This window comes from Neolamprologus brichardi, chromosome 2 (assembly GCF_056152115.1).
Source record: "Neolamprologus brichardi isolate AB-2024 chromosome 2, ASM5615211v1, whole genome shotgun sequence".
In the NCBI taxonomy this organism is placed as follows: domain Eukaryota; kingdom Metazoa; phylum Chordata; class Actinopteri; order Cichliformes; family Cichlidae; genus Neolamprologus; species Neolamprologus brichardi.
Genome location: NC_142105.1, coordinates 1,812,805 through 1,821,958, shown reverse-complemented (window position 1 = coordinate 1,821,958; position 9,154 = coordinate 1,812,805).

Sequence of the window (9,154 nt, the reverse complement as noted above, 5' to 3'; positions counted from 1 at the left end):
GTTAGCAGAAGGAAGGAGGACGAGAAGCAGTGTCAGAAGCAGCTGAGTACATTAGTACATCAGTAAGATGATCTGCCATGATTAGTGCCTCTGTTCTAAGCACGAGGTCCATAGAGGCTGGGGTCTTTAAAACTAGATCCCAGGTGCAGGTGCACAAAGATGCCCACGAGACAATCGACCACATAACAGCAGGGGGCAAGATACTAGCAGGCCACACATGGAACACCATAACCAAGTGACTGGCAGTCCCAAGGTCAACATAGGATACACTGCCTAGGGTGGTTAATAACAACCAAGATCTTGTGGGACTTTGAGATATGGATATCTCAATAGCACTGTGAGAACCAGCACCTGATCTGGTCAGTCTAGTCATCTAGTCAACATGCCCTCCTTAATACCGCACTAAAAAGTTTCCAACAACATCTATTAGAAAAGGAATCAAAATTCACCTGATCATCTGTAAACCAAAGAAAAAAGAAAAATCATATGAGGAAAGTTCCCAAAAACAGACTTTAATTTGTGCTCATTCACTAAACTATAAGACACTCAATAAATGTTCATCGAGCATGCAGTGTGAGAGAGATGGAAAGAAAAAAAAGGGAAACAAGAGGAAGAAATAGACAGCAAGCTGGGTCAGTGCTGGATGACAGGAGAGAGAATGGTTTAAGATCAGACAGATGTCAGCTGGATGTGCCATGAGTTTCACCCGTAACTTTCAAGTTAGAATAATAACAATAACAATAATAATAATAATAATAATAATAATAATAATAATAATAATAACAATAATAATAATAATAATAATAACAATAACAATAATAATAATAATAATAATAATAATAATAATAATAATAATAATAATAATAACAATAATAATAATAATAATAATAATAATAACAATAATAACAATAATAATAATAATAATAACAATAATAATAATAATAATAATAGTAATACATTTTACTTATAGGCGCCTTTCAGACCCTCAAGGTCACCTTACAGTAGCACGTAAACATACCATAAAAAACATAAGAAAAATGTATATATAGCAAACATGGTGGATAAAATTTAGACATAAACAGTCATAAAAGTATAAAAGCAAATATAAAAACTGAGCAAGGTAAAAATGGCCTAAGAGAGATCAGCTGTATGCAATTCTAAACAGATGGGTTTTGAGTAGTGATTTAAAGGTGGTGAGACAGTGTGTGGTCTGTAGAGCAAGTGGAAGTGCATCCAAAGTCTCGGGCAGAACAACTAAAGGCTCTGAGTCCAATGGTAGTCAGGCGAGCAGGTGGAACAGAAGGGAAGCTGAAGAAGAGCGGAGTGTACGAAGGGGCAAGTATGTGTGGAGAAGATCGGATAGATATGGAGGAGCGAGGTTATGAAGCGCTTTGAAAGTGAGAAGCAGGATCTTGAAATTGACACGGAGGTGAACTGGGAGCCAATGGAGCTGTTTAAGAACAGCTGTTATATGAATGCTTTGTGTCCTTTCTCTCTTCCAGTGACTCTGCTGCTGTCCAGGACCTAACCTGGAAGTGACCACGGAAACTACGATTAAACAATTGAATGTGAAAGACTCTGAAATAACCAAATAACTTCAGCAACACATCATGCATGGATCATGGATCAAACTTTAATTTCAAGACAATTTTTGTCTTTATCTTCTGAAAACAATTTCTCATATTCCACTTTCTATTTTTCTCCTTTTCTCACACTTTTCATATGTGAAAAGTAAAGTTTTCACACATTTTGTTTCTTCCTGGAAAATACGGCCACTGTACCTTTAGCATTGCTCAGAGATAGTCAGTGTATTTGCTGATCAATTTTTGAGCTTTTGTTTGCCACTTAAAAAGCGTTGCTCAGTTCATGCCTGCTTTTAATTTGGTAAAGCTAGTGTGACACTAAATATGATGCAACCACAACTGTATGAACACATGACACTACTGACAGGTGAAAAACATTTGTGCAGACAGGATCACTAGGACACCTTCAGGTGTAGGAAGCACCGGGTTGCAGTATAAGAAAAATACACTTGCCTGACAATATTTTGCATTAAACCATTTATCAATTTTTGTTATTCATTTACTGAAGATGTCAGAACATCATTCTGTCCCAAATTAGCACCTGGATAAACAAGTGCACTTCAGTTCCCCAAATCTTTTGTCCAGTTTGTTGAGTTTCCCCAATCTAGTGTCGCTCTTTTCCTTTTAATTTAGTATCCAGTTCATCCTTGTCCAGTCAGGTCTTTGGTCATATCCAGTCCAATTTGGCATCAATTCAGCCAAGTCTAGTGTTGTTGTGTTTAAAGATGATAATAATAGTAAAAAATATTATTATTATTAATAATAACAATAATATAATAATTAAGGGATCATGCACAAAAGTAAAAAATAATTTAGAGTAATAAAGAAACTGATAAAGTTAGAGAAATTGAAAATGAGCAGAGGAGTGTGTAAGGAGATGAAGTGAAAGAAAACAAAAGTTTGTTTATGCCATAGTAAGCTAAGGAGTCAAGTAGACAGTTTGTAAGTGGATGTGAGTGATAAAATAGTAGCAATCATCAGCATGAAAAGAAGTGTTTATGAATTATTTACAGGCAGAGGGATTTACAGTACATGCAAGCTGACTTAGCTAAGCCCCTGCTTCCTCTGCATCCTCTCGATCTCATTATTATCCATCCATTTAAACCACGTCTCTTTACATTTACACAACATCATCTTCAGCTTTTATGGCCTCGTTATGCCTTCCTTCTTTTGTTTACCCCACTAAATCTCTAACTCATCTTCGTTCAGCTAATCTCTTCTCTTCCTTCAAACTTTTTCATCCTTTCTACCTTTCCCTCTTTTTCTTAACCATATCTCTGTTTTTATAGACATTTAAGGCCTTTTAATTATTTTACCTCATTTTCCTGATGAGTTTATGGTATCAGTTGCTAGTTTCTGCTTTTAGCTAGTGTCCTGTTTCCCGGTTAGATTCACTTCTTGCTCGTCATGTCTAGTTTTAAGCACAAGATGAAGCTACAAAACCTAGATCAGTGCTACAGTAGTAAAAACTGTCTTTTAGATCCAGTCTGAATTCAAACTGGAATCATGATTGACTGTTTATATAAGAGACAAAGAATTCCAAAAAGAAAAGGTACACAATGACACACGCATTGTTAAAATACTTATAATGTTCATGAGACAATATATAAAACTATATTCATATATATATGAATATATAATTCCCGTCTCACCCCTGAGGGCAGTCTATCCTTCAAGCTCAGGTCCTCTACGAGAGGCCTGAGAGCTTAAGGATCCTGTGCATGTCTTTGCTGTTCCTGCGCTGATCTTGACAGAGATCTCGGATGTTGTTCCTGGGATCTGCTGGAGCTACTCGGAGTCAGTGCTCTGATTACAACTGTGGCCTTCAGCCTCCACATCTTCTTCAGTTCTTCTGTGAGCCCTTGGTACTTCTCCAGTTTCTCGTGTTCCTTCTTCCTGATATTGCTGCTGTCATTTGGTATAGCTACGTCTATCGCACGATCTGATATCCTCGTGTTGGTGTTGTTCCCAGATCATCATACTAAAGGTTGTTCCAGGATCAACATTGCAAGTGACCAATCAGAATGTTGTGATGTCATACTTTTGCGACTTCGGGAAAAACCGGCGTAAAACAAAAAACTGTACTTAAACTGCGAGAAACCGCCTTTGTCCGCCGATCAACGGACCCTGACCCAAACCCTGACCCTTTAATAAACGGTAAGCGGAATTGATATTGTCCTTGCAACATTGGAATTTCATAAATGCACGAATGGCTTGGCGCGCAAAAGAATAACGTCACAACAATGTGATTGGTCACTTGCAATGTTGGACCTGGAACAACATTTTCATGGTGATCTGGGGACAACACCAACACGACGATATCAGATCATCCACGTCTATCCTCTTCTGTTTGTCTACCACAACTATGGCTGGATGGTTGGCCATTACCAGTTTGTCTGTCTGTTTTCTGAAGTTGCAGTCCATTTGGCCTCTCAGGGCCACCGTACCAAATAGAGCAAAAAGCATGCAAAAAAAGGAAAAAGACCCTTCTATGAAAAAAGGAGGCTTGTGTAACGTATATGAAGATTCTGTTTCTGCATGGGAAGTTAGTGAAAAACACAGTTCATGAGGAGAAAAATTATGTACGTACAAACTTTGAAATGAATTAAATTGATTTAAATCAGACCTTCTGTCATGTTATAGGAAGATACAAAACCCGCTGATGTCACAATGACTTTAATAGAGTTCCTTCAACCTCTATCAGTTTTGTTTCCTTTTTTCTCTTCTTTTTTAAAATAGTGACTTTCTTTAGAAGTGCTACATTATAATCCATCACAAGCAAATCATAAGCAAAATGTGAGTTGTAATAACTTTTATAATCATAATACCTGATGGGTCACCAATATAGCTGCTAATTTTCATGTAATTTTCTTATATCTCCCCAGAAGTCAGCTTGTTCCTAATCGGTCCTAATCTACTGTTAATACATCACAATGCATTTCAGTTAAAGCAGTGCTAATTTACACATTGCAGATGTAGGGATCCCAGCTGTATCTGAGATGAAAAGACAACCCAGCATAGAGATAACAGCAGTTCCTCCTTTGTTGTTACTCCAGGTTGGGCCCTGGCTCAGGGGTAGACCAGGTTGTCCACTACTTGGAAGGTAAGTGGATCACCAGCTTGTCTGGTCTACGCTGATTTTTCCAGATACTGAATCCCAAATTGCTCCCATTGCAGTCATCAGTGTGAGTGAGCATAGTAGGAGCTTTGAAAGAAAAGCCACTGGACTTCTTCCAGTCCTAGCTATTTAAGCTGTAGTGGAATTTGTCCCTTAAGAGGGTTTTTGACCCACTATTGATCATGTGCCTCATCACACATGATCAATAGTAAGTCAGTGATCAATGGTAGGTCAACAACCCTCTTAAGGAACAACTTCCACTACGACTTAAATAACTAGGACTCTCTGTAATTTGGTCTTAGAACTAAAGAAGCTGCTCAGATGAGGTGAAACACCTTCAAGAAACTTAAAGAAGTCCAGACGCTTTCCTTTCCAAGCTCCTTAAATTACATGACTTGGATGACTGAGAACACACACAGACAATGTGCATAGTAGTAAAAATGTCTGTCTGAGTTAGTGTTGAAAGAATTTTGAGTGATTAGTAAAACTAGAAAAAAAGCAAAAGCACTGTATATTATAGAAATGTATTAACAGTGTCTGGAAGGTTACTTTTAAAATGTATTCCATTACAGATTACAGATTACATGCCCCAAAATGTATTCTGTAACGTATTCCGTTACGTTACTCAATGAGAGTAACGTATTCTGAATACTTTGGATTACTTAATATATTATCATGCTGTTTACAACTACATGAATGTACTATTGCTGTGATTTATTACTGTTACTGAAGGTCCGCGGCTCCGAACCGTAGTAAAGGGACCTCTGGCTAATATGGTGGGTTCTGTGTCGGCTCGTAGCTGAAAACTAGCTTTACTTTGTTGTCTGGGTCAACTTTGCTAGCAGAGACAGAGAGAGGCGTTGAAAGGCTGCTCCAACAGAACTTATTGTTTCAGAGGAAAACACGAACACGGTGTACAGTCGAGTCTTAATAGCTTACTTACAACTGGGCTCGTCAGGCTCTCTTCTTGGCTGCAGTGGTTATTATTATATTTACATGCTTCCAGCTCCCGTTTCTGCTCGATGACAGCTCGTACTTTTCCTTTTTCTCCCTCCCTCGCTCACAGACACATAACGGGTATGGCAGTCCATTCTCCCTGCAGCACGGACTACACTGCCCATGATGCTACATTCTTTAGAGCTATACCTGTAGCATTCTGCCTGTTAGCTTAGCACAACAACAACAAAAAGGCCTCTCTCACCCAGGAAACACGCAGAGAGAGAGCGTCACCCTGTAACCATGGCAACCGTAACGCTGCCACCTGGAACAACAGAACGTAGCTGTCAAACAAAACCCAAACAGTCCTGACCCGCCACAATATGAAACAGGGAAGTACCGCCGTGTAATCCATTTATTTCAACAAAGTAACTGTATTCTAAATACCACCTTTTTAAACGGCAACTGTAACGGAATACAGTTACTCATATTTTGTATTTTAAATACGTAACGGCGGTACATGTATTCCGTTACTCCCCAACACTGTATATTAAGCACCATTTATCATTTAACAAAGATCAGTGCTCCTACCACAGTCACTGCAGTAAGCTGGGTTAATTGTTGCTTTGAAAAATGTACGAAAGTCAACAGGCTTTCATTCAACTCTGATAAGACCGTCCATTTGAGAGTCCTTGTTTTTGATCATTGTTCTCCCAGTGACGAGCACTACACATGGATACAAAACGCACTGGAGCCAGAAGAAACCTAATTAAAAATCTCTGAGGTTTGTTGAGATGAAAACATATCTTTTAAAGTTCAAGAGAACCTGAAGATTTTCTCCAGGCAAAATAACAGGAAACAAATCCATCAGCCCATAAATACTGACTCTATTCAGCTGTCCAGGTGTTTTCAACATGATGACCCACAATGTTTTTTAGAAAAAGAAGAATGTTTTTGTTTTAAGTCTTCTTCCATTTGCATTAAGCTACAGAAATTTAAGTTGTGCCACACATGTATTTTCACTTGGTTTTTCTTGCATCGGTTTTAAGGAAAGAATTTCTGTTTGAAAACAAATAGTTCAGTCACTTTCTTTCTTTTGTGCTGCACAGCTAAGATGTCAGGCACGTAGGCAGCCAGTCAGCCAAACAGTGTTATTAAGTTTTGTGCAATGCTTCAGTTTTCCATAAAACCATAAAGGATCTGTTTTATGGATTCTCGTCAGGATGTTAAGCTATATCCAAATTACAGTTACAGTTCAGCTCATTAATTTTGGGGCATTATAATAGTTGTGTCCTGTGTGTTTGTGTGTGTGCTGTGTGTTAAACTGACTGGTCTCTTAGTGTAGTGCTTCAGTTCTTTTCATTTATGATCAGCTTGCAGAGACGAGCTTTGCTTGTTGATTTGTTTGTATCAATATGTAATTAGAAACCAAGAGCCACTGTAGTCTGGCCCAGGTGTGTGTGTGAGTGTGTATGTGTGTGTCTGTGTGTGTGTAACGCCATGAAGTTCCTTTATGTGCCATAATTATACTTATGAGGCACTGACAACAGCCCTGCAGTCACTGAAGTACACAAACACACACACATCAGATGTGCGCACACGTACACACACTCTTTTTTCCACACATAAACACACACAGGCGGTTTGCTGGTTAATGGAGCTCTTCTTTTCTTTAATGAGCGTTGCAGTCGTTCTTCTCTCCACTGTCCCCCTCATTACCTCCGTCTTCACTCGCTCCTTCCCCCTCTTCTCTGCTCTTTCGTACCTGTGCCTCCCTCTTCATCTTTTACTTTTTTATTGTGTGTTACTTTCTTTCATTTATACTTTCATTTGATCGTCTCGAACAGCAACAGGGGAACTCATGTGATGTTCCCCTGTTGCTGTTTTTCTTCTTGCCCCTCTTTCCTTCATTGACTGTCTCAGTTCACAACCCAGTTGTCTTTCCTTATGTCTTTCCTCTTTCTCTCCTCCCTCCCTTCTTTCTTCTCACTCCATTACTCAGTACAACAAATAGCACAGTGTCACAGCAACATAATTCCTCTACTCCGACAATTGTGGTTTAATTTATCTAAATTATTATTAATAATAACTCTGTCAGGGGCGGCCTTGGGAGCACATCTTCAATAACAAAAGTCAGACATCTAAATTCTAAATTCTTAATCCTTCCTGATCCTGGTTCTGCCAAAGGTTTCTTTGTGTCACAAAGGGAATTTTTCCTTCCCACTGTCACCTTGCTCAAAGGTGTTTATTGTAGGGTCTTTACCAGAGGTGGGACCAAGTCATTGTTTTGCAAGTCTCAAGTAAGTCTCAAGTCTTTATCCTCAAGTCACAAATCAAGTCTCAAGTCACTGGTGTAAAAGTCCGAGTAAAGTCACAAGTCTGAAACTTTAAATTTTAAATCCTTTCAAGTCTTTAAAAAAGAAAAGAAAAAAAAAAGCATGTTGCAGTTATAAGCTAAATGTAAATATTAGATCATGTGATGTTTAAATCTCTGTTTTTCTCAACACATGATGAAATAGTAAACTTAGAAAATATACACAAATTGTGAAATTGCACGTCTATAAAATGCAGCTCAATTAAACTTAGCTCCAAGAATAATTTTCACCGACAGTTCTGAGATAAACTGCATGTTATTCTTGGATGCGCTTGTAGGACCGGCTTTAAAATAGCATGACAAAAAAATCACACACATTAAAGTTAGTTGATATCACAAAGTTAGATGAAGTCATGATCTCATCGTAGCAAAAGAGAAGCACCACCTACCGTCTTTATGCAACTTCAACTGTCGGACAAAGTTGGAAGTTGTTCCATCTGTCTGTGATTCTCTGCTGGTATGTTTTGCATATTGCATTTCGTTTTTTTGTTGACTACTTCATAGCTTATATACCTGAAAAGAATAACTCCTTGCAGCATTTTTGAGCTTTTTTTTTTCTTCTTAAAAAAAAATCTGGTTAATTTGATTGGCTGTGCTACAGCTCACCCACACATACGTACGGAGTGTGGTTGGAATAAATGAATGAATGAATTGAATTAATGGTGCACACTTTCTATATAATATGTGTGTTAAATTTTAGATTTGGGGTTAAATATCAAGTCTTTTCAAGTAAACCGGTTCAAGTCCAATTCAAGTCCCAGGTCACTGGTGTAAAAGTCCAAGTCAAGTCTAAAGTCATAAAATGAACGACACGAGTCTGACTCGAGTCCAAGTCATGTGACTCGAGTCCACACCTCTGGTCTTTACTATATAAAATGCCTGAGGCAGCTGCTGTGATTTGATACTATATAAATAAAATTGAATTGCCTTGTTCTTTACACAGAGAAGATCATCATCAACATCATCATCATCTACAGTCTTTTTCTAACTTTATTTTCATGAACTTTAACAACTTTAACGGCCTGTAGAATCTGAGATGTAGCCCTTGAGTTTTCTGCAGTTTGTATGAGAAAACTCTGAGGTTTGCATTTGGGAGTTACACCGGGAAGTCCACTGAGGCTTTTATTTCAGAGGAGCTACAGA